The sequence below is a fragment of the Ovis aries genome, chromosome 3 (assembly GCF_016772045.2).
Source record: "Ovis aries strain OAR_USU_Benz2616 breed Rambouillet chromosome 3, ARS-UI_Ramb_v3.0, whole genome shotgun sequence".
Lineage (NCBI taxonomy): Eukaryota > Metazoa > Chordata > Mammalia > Artiodactyla > Bovidae > Ovis > Ovis aries.
This window is the reverse complement of record NC_056056.1, coordinates 126,240,074-126,256,394: the sequence shown is the minus strand read 5'-3', so window position 1 is coordinate 126,256,394 and position 16,321 is coordinate 126,240,074. Positions and strand designations below refer to the sequence as shown.

At 40.6% G+C, this 16,321-nt stretch overlaps 1 long non-coding RNA gene across 2 annotated transcripts in view; it reads right to left on the bottom strand.

Moving 5' to 3' along the window:
- Positions 1 to 2,732: 2,732 nt before the first annotated feature.
- LOC121819088 (uncharacterized) overlaps positions 2,733 to 16,321 on the bottom strand; it is a 37,533-nt gene continuing 23,944 nt past the window's right edge. For both annotated transcript variants that reach the window (XR_006059271.1, XR_006059272.1), the window contains 2 exons: positions 11,156 to 11,270; positions 2,733 to 3,668 (listed from right to left, as the gene is read on the bottom strand). This is a non-coding gene — a long non-coding RNA (uncharacterized LOC121819088). The remainder of the gene's footprint in view (positions 3,669 to 11,155; positions 11,271 to 16,321) is intronic.

Genomic DNA, 16,321 nt, shown 5'->3' with positions numbered 1-16,321 from the left:
CATAGGACAATATATTTCTTAGTCCATGTAAAACAGTTGCCCTCTGCGTTCCCTGTCTGTCTCAAGGGAACTACTAAAGAACTCTGATGGATCAGGACCTCTGTCGTACAGATAACATGTGTCTTTTAGCTAAAGATCCACAATCCTTTACCCTCAAACAAGCCCCTGCATGCTGACTGCCAGACACAGAGTTGAGGTTCATATACTCTGATCTCCGAGTCTTGGTAGAACCCACCCCTCTGACCCACACTCATGGCAGCCCTCCCTCATTTTGGTTCATAAAGGATGGTTCAAGGACTCTATGCCCAGATTCTAACCCACACTTAAGAATCCTGGTCTTGAGTGAGGACAAGAGTTGTTTCCACATTTCTAATACCAATAACATTAGACTGTTTCCTATAGACTGAAGGTTGACAGTCAAATCAATCATAAAAATAAACTCTGACTTCTAAGTTCAAGACTAAAAATGAATAAATAAATAGGCATGTAGATATTATCAGTGGTTGCGATTCCATGAACTGTAGCCTGCCGGGCTCCTCTGTCTGTGGAATTTTCAAGGCAAGAATACTGGAGTGGGTTGCCATTTCCTTCTCCAGGGGATCTTTCCAACCTGAGATTGAACCTGGGTCTCCTGTATTGCAAGCAGATTCTTTTCCATCTGAGCTACCAGGGAAGCATGTAGAGTCATAGCTAAATGGGGTTTTAGATATAGGAAGATTTCAGTGACAGCAAAGATGGGACTCTGTTTAGAATCTGAATATGTGATCTATAGCCTATTCATCCCAGAAGCTCATCCTTGTGGAGCACACCACAGATTCTAATAGTAAATGGATACTCAAAGTCAGTTGTTATGCAACTACTTGGTTGTACCAATCCTTTCATTCTGCCATTAATTTCTTGGCACAAAATGACCTAAGTCATTAAGTAACTAACATAAAGTAATTAACATTAAGTAAGTTAGTTAGCTTCTAGGCTGGTTCCAAATAAGAAAAGGAGTACATCAAGCCTGTATATTGTCACCCTGCTTATTTAACTTCTATGCAGAGTACATCATGAGAAATGCTGGGCTGGAAGAAGCACAAGGTGGAATCAAGATTGCCGGGAGAAATATCAATAACCTCAGATATGCAGATGACACCACCCTTATGGCAGAAAGTGAAGAGGAACTAAAAGCCTCTTGATGAAAGTGAAAGAGGAGAGTGAAAAAGGTGGCCTAAAGCTCAACATTCAGAAAACAAAGATCATGGCATCTGGTCCCATCACCTCATGGGAAATAGATGGGGAGACAGTGGAAACAGTGTCAGACTTTATTTTGGGGGGGCTCCAAAATCACTGCAGATGGTGACTGCAGCCATGAAATTAAAAGAAGCTTACTCCCTGGAAGAAAAGTTATGACCAACCTAGATAGCATATTGAAAAGCAGAGACATTACTTTGCCGACTAAGGTCCATCTAGTCAAGGCTATGGTTTTTCCTGTGGTCATGTATGGATGGGAGAGTTGGACTGTGAAGAAATCTGAGCACCAAAGAATTGATGCTTTTGAACTGTGGTGTTGGAGAAGACTCTTGAGAGTCCCTTGGACTGCAAGGAGATCCAACCAGTCCATTCTAAAGGAGATCAGCCCTGGGTGTTCTTTGGAAGGAATGATGATAAAGCCGAAACTCAGTACTTTGGTCACCTCATGCGAAGAGTTGACTCATTGGAAAAGACTCTGATGCTGAGAGGGATCACGAACAGGAGGAGACGGGGACGACAGAGGATGAGATGGCTGGATGGCATCACCGACTTGATGGACGTGAGTTTGAGTGAACTCCAGGAGTTGGTGATGAACAGGGAGGCCTGGCGTGCTGCAATTCATGGGGTTGCAAAGAGTCAGACACGACTGAGCGACTGAACTGAACTGATACTAGGTTTATATTACAGCCTTTTTGATTCTCAATCCAATGATCTTTCTGATGCTTATTGTTGCTCCCTGCTTTCCCGCATGATTTGACTATAGATAATACTTTAAAATCTTCCAGGATTTGTACCAATTTGCATCCAGGAATCTTTCTAAGTTCTGCTTCCCAAACCTGAACTCTCTGTCTCTCTATTGCCATCCCTTCATGACTGGTTGCATTCTTGGTTTCCACCTACTTTCTTTGGTCTAACACATCACACCTCCCTTTATTACCTGTTTTATCCACCCAGTACTTTAGCATCAGTCCTCTTGGCTCAATGCTCAAAAGCCAAGCACTCTTAATTGAGATCTGGCTTTTTACTTCTAAGTAGGCACAAAAATAACCTCATACACTTTCTAGCCCATTTCTTCTCCCAGAATTTAACTGCTTCATCATAGAATAAATAGGAAACTCAGGGACCTAAAAATCAATACCAGCCTGAATAGTTCTGGTCAAATTCTTGGCCTTGTACCTAATGTCTGCATCCCATGGTAAACTCTGCCCGTTTCCACTAGAGTTGATTCCATGTCCATTGTCTCCTGACCTTGACTCAGTTCTGACTTCTGCTACTTCCTTGGCAACCTGTCCTCTCCAGAAGGGACATGGCTATCAGAGGAGCCCAAAAGAGGCTGGCACCTGACCCAGGCTCTTGGCAAATGCATTTTCTGCTGGCCCACCACACTGGTGCCCAAAGAAGCATCTTGGGAGGAGAATGAGGTGGCATTCACAAATGTAAATGTAAGATATGTGAGTTTGGCAGGCCTTATGCTTCTAAAACACAGACTTCTGTGATAGAATTAGATAAAGTTTTATTTCAAACTTGCATAACTCAGCATTATGCCATGTAAGTCTTCATGCTTTTAATATCCTGCTAAATTTCACGGTCCAAAAAAATCAACAGATGCTGAAGAAAATTACATTTATGTAAAAGAGCTTCTAATTCAATATGAAAATAATAAAAGAATGAAGATCTACTCAGGCAACTCAAAAAAATCTGGGCAGAAGCTTGAAGTCCAGGAACTTCGCCCAGAGCATACTAGCCATAACAGTGACCACATAATACTGCCGCAGCCCTCCCCCACACAGACACCTCTTCCCCAGCAGTACTCACTGTCTGCAAAGCATTCGTATTCACCCCTTTCCAGTGATTTAAGTATGCATGGAGCTCTTCCCATCATGGCCCCAACTTTGATTTTTATCCACTCTCAGCAATTACATTTGAGAAAAAATATTTCAAAAACATAGCTATTCCACTGCCAGCCATCTTACAAATCAATGCCATTGGACGCAAAGCAAACTTGTAGAGTATTCATGTCTGTATGGGTTTTGATACATAGCAGAGCACTCCAAACTCAGTGTTTAGAACAACCACAGTCATCATTTTTTCCCTAAAGATACTGTGAGTTGATTGCCTCAGCTAAGCGGTTCCTCCACTGCACATGCTGTCAGCTGGGGCTGCACTCCAGGGACTGGCCTGGGCGGGAATCCAAGATGGCTCCCTCACACGCCGCTGGAAGCTCAGCTGGGGTCTGTGACTGAGCACCTGGGTTCTCCTCCACAAGATCTCTTCATGTTTCTTGGGCTTCCTACAGAGTTCCAAGAGGCATCATTACACAGCATGACTTCCACCACATTGTGTCACCAAAATATATCAAGATGAACTCAATTCAAGGAGAAAGAGAAAAGGCTCTCTCTTCGTGATCCATCACAGTACCAAATTCACCATATCTATAGAGGAGAAATAAATCAAAAGTTTTTATTGTTGGGGCACTAATTCCATTGTTTACAAAGCCCCTTCGCTCAGTAGATTCAATCCCACTAGAGACCAGAGGACCTGACTCCCTGCTTTTGGATGGGGTCGCACAGAGTTGGACACTGCTGAAGCGACTTAGCAAGGCAGGAAAAGATCGAGAACTTCTCAGATGCTCGGGTTGGATTCTAACTTCAAGGTGGCCTAGGGCGCCTTGGGACTATTTAAAGATCAGGGGGCTATGTAGGTTTGAAAAATACCTGTGGTTTATAACCCTACTGGGGATTTACCTTGAACTATATAAATGTCAAAATAACCTTAATAATTTTCCAACAGATTCTTCCAAATGAAAGAACAGTGGGTCACTTAGGTATAGTTCTTAAGAAAGAGAGGATTACACTGATGTCTCCGTCAAAGGGTTAAAGTTAAACATAATTTCTAAACCCACCACTCTTCGATATTACTCTTATATTTTACTGGAATAATGTCTAGAGAGGACAAGACTGTGGACTCAGCTCCCATGAGAAAGGTCAATCTTTGCTTTCACTATACCGCTAAGGCAAACTGGCTATAGTGTGGACCTGCACCTTGATTTACCCATAGATCTGAAAGGAAGAGTGCAAATCAGTGTAACCCCTTCCTTGACCCTGAGAACACCTCAAACCATGGGGCCTTTCCTTGAATGCCACTTAACTTCTTCCTACTTCTCTTTATCCTAACCTCCCTTCCGCATTAAAAATAAGGAAAGGAATTAATCACTACTGACCGCTTATTACATGTCACCCTGTACTACAATTTTTTTTCTTTTCTTTTTTATTAAACTAATATTGTGTCATTCAATCATTATCATACAGGATTTTGCACACTACCATCATTTAATAAATAGTTCTCATTTGACTTGCTGAGATAAGTTATGAGCCTGGTGACCAACCATGACGTTAACAAAGTTTCACTGAATGAAAAATCTTACACACTTTTAGGGACAGCCTCCCTTGGTTCTCAAGTAAAGAAGCTGCATATCCTTGCCAGGCCTAGAGGTATTTTATTTTTGGCTAATATTAGCACAGTATATGATATTAATTTACAAAATGTGGTAATAAAACCCTGAAGAAATAGAAGACATTTTCATAATTGTGCTTAAACCTACATGAGATATTTCATCATGAAATATCTGAACAAAACGCCATTCAACCATGATTTGGAGTTGTTGCTTATTGCAAGCATTTTACAAGCTAATTTTGGATGAATCTACTACTTTAGCAAATTTGCAGTTCTCAAAAATAGGAATTCCATCCAGAATGGAATGGCAATTTTCCCTCGGGGCATGAATGATCATTCTTATTTTGCTGAAATATTTCAATATGCTGAATTTAATCAAAGTGGTTTTAATTATCCCCTTCCTCTGCCCCCACTTCCAGTTCTGCCTTCACCCCTAAATCCCAGATTGTCTTTAGCTGAGTTTAATATTCACACATTTTTTTTCTTCAGTTACTGCCAATTTAGTCTACCCTTGAGTTTCTGAGCAGTTGAGAAGGATTTTCAAATTAGGATGAATTATCTTTAGAAATCAAAAGACATTTTAATGATAGGACAACTTACCTGGCCTTTGGAAAATGAGATTATATTAAAGAAATCTGCTGATCAAGAAGACAGAATGCAAGCATTCAAAGTGTATTTATCACCAATATCAGGATGTAAGTCAAGATAACATGTGAAGAGAGAAAAGGATGAAGAAAATACCAAATTATAGAAAGACTTGTTAGAGATCATCACAAAAACAAGAAATTTGAACCTAATTCTATCTTGGATAAAGCATCAACATTATTTGCTTACTTGAATCAAGACTTTCTTCATAAAGAATTCTGTTGTCTCACTTTGGTGTTTAACAGTATCCTGTCCTCTAAACTAAACCATATATTCTGATTAATATGGATTTTATTTGCTAGGTTTATTATGTATTATTCTTAGGTGATTGTCAACTGCATGAAGATATTTAATTTACCTCAAATATATGGATATTTTCTAAACAAAAAATATTGCACATGGTGTGTGCATGTGTGTGTGTGTGTGTGTATTTATAGTATATCTGAGCTTCTCAGGTGGCACTAGTTGTAAAGAACCCACCTTCCAATGCAGCAGATGTAAGAGACACAGGTTAGATCCCTGGGTCAGGAAGATCCCCTCCATGGTGGCATGGCATGGTGGCATGGCAACCCACTCCAGTATTCTTGCCTGGAGAATCCCATGAACAGAGGAGCCTGGCAGGCTACAGTCCATGGGGTTGCAAAGAGTCGGACATGACTGAAGCGACTTAGCACATAGTATATTTCCTGGAGAAGAGTTTGTTTGAGGGTTCTGTCTCCGTTAAGGGTCTTCCAGCTTTTAATTCAGTATTCTAAATATTCCAGAAAAGTTATCCATCTATCCACTCTTTCTATTCTGTGTCTACAAAAGGCGCTGAATGTCACACCCTGTAACAAGGGGGAACCATCAAATAAGTGACAGAATCGCTATTCAAAGTTGTCTTGCCTCCCGGAATCTGACTTCTCCTGTCATATACTGACATGGGTACCTGTCCTGCCACCTGACCGGTGGTATTCAAATCAGTTAACTTTCCAAGTCCCTTTGCAGAATAGTGTACTTTGAACCCAGCCTATACAAACCATGCATGTGAGTCTACTAAATTTTCAATCAGTTCAGATCAATCACTCAGTCCTGTCCGACTCTTTTTAATGCCATGAACTGTAGCATGCCAGGCCTCCCTGTCCATCACCAACTCACGGAGTTTACTCAAACTCATGTCCATTGAGTCGGTGATGCCATCCAACCATCTCATCTTCTGTTGTCCTCTTCTCCTCCTGCCTTCAATCCTTCCCAGCATCAAGGTCTCTTCAAATGAGTCAGCTCTTCACATCAGGTGGCCAAAGTATTGGAGTTACAGCTTCAACATCAGTCCTTCCAATGAATATTCAGGACTGATTTCCTTTAGGATGGACTGGTTGGATCTCCTTGCAGTCCAAGGGACTCTCAAGAGTCCTCTCCAACACTACAGTTCAAAAACATCAGTTCTTCAGTGCTCAGCTTTCTTTATAGTCCAACTCTCACATCCATAAATGACCACAGGAAAAACCATAGCCTTGTCTAGACAGACCTTGATTGGCAAAATAATGCCTCTGCTTTTTAATATGCAGTCTAGGTTGGTCATAACTTTTCTTTCAAGGAGTAAGCGTCTTTTAATTTCATGGCTGCAGTCACCATCTGCAGTGATTTTGGAGCCCAAAAAAATAAAGTCTGACACTGTTTCCCCATCTATTTGCCATGAAGTGATGGGACTAGATGCCATGATCTTTGTTTTCTGAATGTTGAGATTTAAGCCAACTTTTTCACTCTCCTCTTTCACTTTCATCAAAAGGCTCTTTAGTTCTTCACTTTCTGCCATAGAGTGGTGTCATCTGCATATCTGAGGTTATTGATATTTCTCCTGGAAGTCGTGATTCCAACTTGTGCTTCATCCAGCCCAGCGTTTCTCATGATGTACTCTGCGTATAATTTAAATAAGCAGAGTAACAATACACAGCCTTGACATACTCTTTTCCCTATTTGGAACCAGTCTGCTGTTCCATGTCCAGTTCTAACTGTTGCTTCCTGACCGGCATACAGATATCCTCAAGAGGCAGGTCAGGTGGTCTGGTATTCCCATCTCTTTCTGTTTGTGGTGATCCACACAGTGAAAGGCAGAAGTAGATGTTTTACTGGAACTCTCTTGCTTTTCTGATGATCCAATGACTCTTTGCCATTTGATCTCTGGTTCCTCTGCTTTTTCTAAATCCAGCTTGAACATCTGGAAGTTCATGCGTCACATATTGTTGAAGCCTGGCTTGGAGAATTTTGAGCATTACTTTACTAGTGTGTGAGATGAGGGTAATTGTGCAGTAGTTTGAGCATTCTTTGGCATTGCCTTTCTTTGGGGATTGGAATGAAAACTGACCTTGTCCAGTCCTGTGGCCACTGCTGAGTTTTCCAAATTTGCTGGTATATTGAGTGCAGCACTTTCACAGCATCATCTTTGAGGACTGAAATAGGTCAACTGAAATTCCATCACCTCCATTAGCTTTGTTCGTAGTGATACTTCCTAAGGCCCACTTGACTTCACATTCCAGGATGTCTGGCTCTAGGCGAGTGATCACCCCATCATGATTATCTGGGTCATGAATATCTTTTTTGTATAGTTCTTCTGTGTATTCTTGCCACCTCTTCTTAATATCTTCTGCTTCTCTTAGGTCCATACAATTGCTGTCCTTTACTGAGCCCATGTTCAAATGAAATGTTTCCTTAGTATCCCTAGTTTTCTTGAAGAGATCTCTAAGTCTTTCCCATTCTATTGTTTTCCTCTATTTCTCTGCATTGATCGCTGAGGAAGGCTTTCTTTTCTCTCCTTGCTATTCTTTGAAACTGCATTCAAATGGATATATCTTTCCTTTTCTCCTTTGCCTTTCACTTCTTTTCTATTCACAGTTCTTTGTAAGGTTTCCTCAGATAACCATTTTGGTTTTTTTGTATTTCTTTTCCTTGGGGATGGTCTTGATCCCTGTCTCCTGTACAATGTCATGAACCTCCATCTATAGTTCATCAGACACTCTGTCTATCAGATCTAGTCCCTTAAATCTATTTCTCACTTCCACTGTATAATTGGAAGGGATTTGATTTAGGTCATACCTGAATGGTGCAGATGACACCACCCTTATGGCAGAAAGTGAAGAGGAACTAAAAAGCCTCTTGATGAAAGTGAAAGAGGAGAGCGAAAAAGTTGGCTTAAAGCTCAACATTCAGAAAACGAAGATCATGACATCTGGTCCCATCACGTCATGGGAAATAGATGGGGAAACAGTAGAAACAGTGTCAGACTTTTATTTTGGGGGGCTCCAGAATCACTGCAAATGGTGATTGCAGCCATGAAATTAAAAGATGCTTACTCCTTGGAAGAAAAGTTATGACCAACCTAGATAGTATATTCAAAAGCAGAGGCATTACTTTGCCAACTAAGGTCCGTCTAGTCAAGGCTATGGTTTTTCCTGTGGTCATGTATGGATGGGAGAGTTGGGCTGTGAAGAAGGCTGAGTGCTGAAGAATTGATGCTTTTGAACTGTGGTGTTGGAGAAGACTCTTGAGAGTCCCTTGGACTGCAAGGAGATCCAACCAGTCCATTCTGAAGGAGATCAACCCTGGGATTTCTTTGGAAGGAATGATGCTAAAGCTGAAACTCCAGTACTTTGGCCACCCCATGCGAAGAGTTGACTCATTGGAAAAGACTCTGATGCTGGGAGGGATTGGGGGCAGGAGGAGAAGGGGACGACAGAGGATGAGATAGCTGGATGGCATCACGGACTTGATGGATGTGAGTCTAAGTGAACTGCGGGAGATGGTGATGGACAGGGAGGCCTGGCGTTCTGCGATTCATGGGGTCGCAAAGAGTTGGACACGACTGAGCGACTGAACTGAACTGAACTGAACTGAATGGTCTAGTGGTTTTCCCTACTCTTCAATTTAAATCTGAATTTGGCAATAAGGAGCTCACGGTCTTTACCACAGTCAGATCCTGGTGTTGTTTTGCGGTATAGATCTTCTGCGTTTTTGTCTGCAAAGAATATAATCAATCTGATTTTGGTGTAGACCATCTGGTGATGTCCATGTATAGAGTCTTCTCTTGTGTTGTTGGAAGAGAGTATTTGCTATGACCAGTGTGCTCCTTTGGCAAAACTCTCTTAGACTTTGCCCTGCTTCATTCTTCATTCCAAGGCCAAATTTGCCTGTTACTCCAGGTGTTTCTTGACTCCCTACTTTTGCATTCCAGTCCCCTATAATGAAAAGGATATCTTTATTGGGTGTTAGTTCTAGAAGGTCTTGTAGGTATTCATAGAACCATTCAACTTCAGCTTCTTCAGCCTTACTGGTCAGGGCATAAAGTTGGATTACTGTGATATTGAATGGTTTGCCTTGAAACTAACAGAGATCATTCTGTCATTTTGAGACTGCATCCAAGTACTGCATTTCGGACTCTTTTTTTGACTATGATGGCTACTCCATTTCTTCTAAGGTGTTCTTGCCCACAGTAGTAGATATAATGGTCATGTGAGTAAAATTCACCCATTCCAGTCCATTTTAGTTCATTGATTCCTAAAATGTCAACATTCACTCTTGCCATCTCCTGTTTGACCACTTCCAATTTGCCTTGATTCATGGACCTAACATTCCAGGTTCCTATGCAATATTGCTCTTTACAGCATCGGACCTTGCTTCCATCACCAATCATATCAACAACTGGGTGTTGTTTTTCTTTGGCTCCATCTCTTCATTCTTTTTGGAGTTATTTCTCCACTCTTCTCCAGTAGCATATTGTGCACCTACTGACCTGGGGAGTTCAATTTTCAGTGTCCTCTCTGTTTGCCTTTTCGTACTGTTCATGGGGTTCTCAAGGCAAGAACACTGAAGTGGTTTGCCATTCCCTTCTCCAGTGGACCACATTTTTTCAGAACTCTCCACCATGACCCGTCCATCTTGGGTGGCCCTACACAGCATGGCTCACAGTTTCATTGACTTAGGCAAGGCTGTGGTCCATGTGATTAGATCTTCATTACCTCCACCTATAGTTTAAGTGAAGTGAGTGAAGTTGCTCAGTCGTGTCCGGCTCTTTGCAATGCCATGGACTGCAAGAATACTGGAGTGGGTTGCCATTTCCTTCTCCAGGGGATCTTCCCAACCTAGGAATTGAACCCAGGTCTCCCACATTGTTTGGAGACACTTTACCAATCTGAGCTAACAAAGAAGCCTGTAGTTTGGCCCTAGGTGAATAGCAGGGAGGGAACACAAGTCCATCCATCAACAGAAAATTGGATTAAAGATTTACTGAGCAGGGCCCCACCCATCAAAAGAGGCAGTTTGCCCCTCAGTCCTTCTCCCCCATCAGCAAGCTTCCAAAAGCCTCTTATCAGCAGGCAGACAGACTCAAAACCATAATCACAGAAATTTGCAATGGTATGTTATAATACAATATCTTGCAATGGTGAAACAATGTTCAAGGTAGTGCTTAATAAGTGTTTTCAGTCCTCGAAGTTGAATCTTATTTCTGAGAGTTCAGAATTGAAATCCATCATCTAAGAATTAGGGGGGACTTCATAGATGTCTACACAGTAACTACAACTCAGTCCTTGACGCCTCCTAAAAATAGGTATTCAGGTGCCAGGAGTAGATCATATAGGCATTCTGTGATGACTCTAACCAGGCCAAAGAATGCCTACATTTGTCCTCAATCTATTTTTAGAAATCAATTGCTCACAACTTATGGATCTGCCAGTGAACTCTGTTAAACAGATGTTGCTTTATTTCTCTATTTTGACAAATATGTCAAGTACCATGTGCTAGCTACCAGAGAGATTACATAGAAGTAATAAGAAATAGGTTAGCTTACCTTTAGCTTGGTGTTCAAAATGAATCAACTTTTCAGAGCATCCCATTTACTACATTCTTCATATCACATTGCCACTACTTCGTGGCAAATTTGTGGTCAAGATTTAAAGGCAGCCCTAGAGAAGATTTATGAGCTCACATGAAAATGAGTCCATTACCATGTCTATAACCAATTTTTCTCCAATATCTGTCCCTATAATGTACAATGGAACCCTGTAGACAATCTCTTCTGCTCTCTTACCTCTGCCCTTGTTAATTTACCATGTACAGACATTTCATTTGTATAACAGGCTGAAAAGATGTATGGTTTTATGAATGGCTGCCACATTTCTTCTCAGCAGAGTTCTACTGTGTTTCAGCAGGCAGAGCGGCTCTCTTTTACTAACGGGGTCAAAATAGGCACATCACCAGAGAGGTGAAATATCTGTGGTACAAGCTTTAGACTAATCTCATTTTTAATCAGTTACCATACTCCAAGGGGAAGATGGTCTCCAAAGCCAGCTCACACTCCAGTAGGATATCTACTGTCCCATAAAAAGCTCCCCGATGATGATCTAAAGAGGCTTTATAAACAGATCCCCAGGTCCCCAGAAAAACAATATGAAATCATCTATACAAGATACTAGGTTACGACAACAAAACAAAAGATAGTACCAAAAAAAAAAAAAGTATTCTCCAGTGCTTTCTAATGTTTGACTGGAAATCATAAATGACCACTATTTTTGATAGTTAGTAGACTTGGATTTCCATATCCTAACAGAAACAAATCTCTTAGTTATGTTCATACACTGAAAGAGTTAGTGCAAAAGATGGTGTTTTCCTGAAATCTTATATATCACCAGTAAGGCTAAAATCAGATATCTTCTCATTCCCTCTCTTCAATTGTATTGAGGATTGCAAAAACATTTAAGCTGCAGATAAAAGAGAATAGATAAGTATTTTGCAGCATAAAAATAAACTGCCTAGTAAGTATGATCTCATAAGTAGTCTAAAATTTCTATAAGCTGGTATATGTGTTACATGTGGTTCAAAGACAGTCCTTCATTTTCCCCAATCTGGTTTTAACCTGCTGTTCAAAGGCCATAAACTCTCAAAGGGAAGTCCTCTGTAATTTTATATGGAATTTGATGACTTAGAGGCCCATGGCAGGAATTATGGAGAGAGAGTTTTCTCAACTCTAAAGCTCTGATAGAGACTAAAGCTCATTATCTGAATCTTTGACTAGTTCATTTTACAAAGCCACAAAAGAGCAAAAGCTTTCTTAACTCCTTCAGTTTCATTCTTTGGGTAATGTATTCTATTCACATTCCTAGAAATGTATGTTAGAGGCAACTAGACAGAGGGGAAGAAAGGTTAAGTATGCCCAGAATATTGGAAGGACCTATAGTAGGAAATCAGAAGTTAGAAGACTGGCCTAGTTTTTCTTGAAGACAATCCTTCAAGCTTTCCCAGGAAATAAAAAGGCTTCTAGTGAGAAGAAACAATAGACCTGAACAGCAGGAGTGTTTGGGACAGGAGCCAGAGAGCAAGAGTCACTAACAGAGAGCGGTAATTTGGAATGAATTGCTGTTTTGTGTTGTGAAGCACCAGGACACAGCTGGTGTACTGGCTAACCTGAGGATTTGTAGTGACTGCATTGAAATGGTAATGAAGTTTTTATTTTATGATTGCAGATGTTTGTGGATTATTGTTATTAAGCTTATTAGTGTAACAGTACAAATATGAGATTTTTATTTACTTGGTCTCTTATTTATGGGAGCTTTGTCTTCTTACCCGAAGTCAAGAAAACAAAAGCCATGCAGTAACCATAATGTGCTGAACCCACAGGCAGGCCTTGCCACGTGTGCGGGTGCACTCAGCCTAGGATTCTGCTACATGGGAGACAAATCTCGATGTTCCCATTGTAGTTGTGCCCTGGGTCATGTTGTCAAGTAATCTGCTCATAGGTAAAGCAATCAACCATTATATTAACCGTGGTTACTGTCACTAATTCTGGAGTTGAATTCCCTAGTCTTACTCTGCCATTGGCGAGTGTGTAACATTAGGCACTTAACTAACTTCCACATGCCTCAGTTTCCTCCTCTGCAAAGTTAGGTTTAAAAAAAACTTACCTTTTTCATTAAGTCATTGTGAGGATTAAATGACATTTATGAATAGAGCATTTATCAATTAATAACTATTTATCAATTAGCAGTTTTTCCCAGGAGTCATGTACGGATGTAAGAGTTGGACCCTAAAGAAGGCTGAGCACTGAAGAATTGATACTTTCAAACTGTGGTGCTGGAGAAGACTCTTTAGAGTCTTTTGGACAGCAAGGAGATCAAAGCAGTCAATCCTAAAGAAGATCAGTCCTGAATATTCACTGGAAGGACTGATGCTGAAGCTGAAGCTCCAGAACTTTAGCCACCTGATTTGAAGAACTGACTCATTAGAAAAGACCCTGATGCTGGGAAAGATTGAGGGCAGGAGGAGAAGGGGACAACAGAAGATAAGATAGTTGGATGGCACCACCAACTCAATGGGCATGAGTTTGAGCAAGCTCCAGGAGATAGTGAAGGACAGGGAAGCCTGGTGCGCTGCCATCCGTGGGGTCATAAAGAGTCAGACACAACTTCATGACTGAAAAACAAATTAGATGTTCCCAAAAAGATATTTTGATATAGAAGAACACATAAACCTTTTATTCAAAAGCTTTAAGACAGACAATTGTGTTGTAAACTGTATTATGTTTCAGAGTGATCTGTTTCATTAAACAGTTCAAAGAAGTTACACATATGATGCTAATATGGATAACTAGCTTTCAAGCAATATAATAAATAATATTTAGTTGTTAGGTTTTTGTTAGGCATACTAAGATCTCCTTTGATGATTCAGAAACTGTTAAAGAGTCTTCAAATTTCTCAAGATATTGTCATCAGAGAACGTTGAACAGTGTCGTGGAATAGATTGAACAGTGTTCGTGATTCCAGCTATAAAAATTCCAGGTGGTTTGCCTTCATTGTAGTTCTCTTCCTACCTAACTGTAAAGACACAGTAAATATATAGGAAAAGTAATGAGCATCTCCAAGGAATTCAGTTTCTAACTTGCTGGAATAATTTCCTTAGGTTAGAAATATCAAAATCCCTCAAAATATCCCATATGTAAAAATAGTCATTACCATTATGCACTTCAAAATTAAAATGATTACTAGTTGACCAATTAAAGAGAAGCTTCTTTCATATTGGCTATTCAGCAATTCCTACCAGTGTCGAGATATGATGTTTATGATTTAGAGCCAATTTGAGACACTAATGAAGAATCCTGTGATTCACAGTTGAATATATCTGCAAGTCTAGTCATAAACTTACAGCAAATTTGTCAACTAATGAAAGTTTTCAAATGGGCATATCTTCTGTACTTTTCTTTTTTTAACAATGCAATTAAAAAAGGTTCATGGTTGGAGATTATAGAGTAATATAAGAATAATAGCTTAAGATATTTTCAAGGTTCCACTTTAAATACTGTAGTATGTAGTTATTAAATTGTTGCCTCCCTGATAGCTCACTGGTTAAGATTTCACCTGCAATGCAGGAGATGAGGGAGACACAGGTTTGATCCCTGGGTCAGGAAGATCCCCTGGAGGAGAGAATGGCAGCTCACTCCAGTATTCTTGCCTGAAAAAATCCCATCAGAGGCCCCTGGCAGGCTACAGTCCATGGGATCACAAAGAATTGGGCTCGACTGAACACACACACAACAACAACAAATGATTACTGTAATGTGTTGATAACCTACTTCTTTAAACCAAGGTGTTTCCAAATGATGTTGGAAGCAATAAGAAAACACTGCATAGATTATTAAGCACTATTTTAGGAATGTGAGAATGGTAGGGAATTGGTAAGCAATTGCTGAGTTCTCAAGCACATTCATTCCTCTGAGGGACAGCTTCCATTAGGAACTGTCATAGTATCAGCATGCACCAATACCATAGGCTGTCATCGAGAAGATTTTTATGCAAAAACAAGGTCTTCAGAAATTATATTTTATATCTCATAATTATAAATTAATTGCTTATGGTATAAATACTTCTCAATTAAAAAATAATTCACTTAAGTTCTATTCTCTATGGCGAATTGTTCCAAAGTGGAATGTGTAACTTTAGGTGTTGGAGAAGACTCTTGAGAGTCCCTTGGACTGCAAGGAGATCCAACCAGTCCATTCTAAAGGAGATCAGCCCTGGGTGTTCTTTTGGAAGGAATGATGCTAAAGCTGAAACTCCAGTACTTTGGCCACCTCATGTGAAGAGTTGACTCATTGGAAAAGACTCTGATGCTGGGAGGGATTGGGGCAGGAGGAGAAAGGGAAGACAGAGGATGAGATGGCTGGATGGCATCACCAACTCGATGATGGACAGGGAGGCCTGGCTTGCTGCAATTCATGGGGTCACAAAGAGTCGGACACAACTGAGCGACTGAACTGAATTGAACTAAACCTGGAGCTGCACAGAGAAAGACTTTGTGAGAACAAAGCTAACCCAGAGAAAAGCTGAGCCAAGGGATGGAAAGAGAGAGACACTGGTGACATCATTTGAGGCCTCCAGATTCACCCATGTCTGTGATTCAACCTTGGTTCTATGGGCCAATGAGTTCCCAGTATGGCTTATGCCTATTGAAGCTGGACCTCTGTAGCTTAAAAACTAAGAGTATCCTGACTAATACAAGGGTCAAAACTTTTTGGAAGATGCTTCAGATATATCCATTTCCAGCAGATTCACAATGTGCACAGATGTATTGAAAGATAGGAGAAAACCTGGTATAAAGAAACTCATTTATCTTTGTTAACCTACTGTTTCTAAACCCGGCTGTCAGTAGAACCCCTTTTTACCCAACAGAATATCTCTTGTGGCTCAGCTGGTAAAGAATCTGCCTGCAGCGCAGGAGACCTGGGTTTGATTCCTGGGTTTGGAAGATCCCCTGGAGAAGGGAAAGGCTACCCACTCCAGTATTCTGGCCTGGAGAATTCCATAGACTGTATAGTCCATGGGGTTACAAAGAGTGAGACACAACTGAGTGACTTTCACACTTTACTCTGAATTCCACTGAGCACATTTTGGTAGGTGATGCTCTCCTAGGGCAAAGAGGAAAGAGAGTTGTCAAGACTGTATAGGGACTACTTTGTTTGACCTCA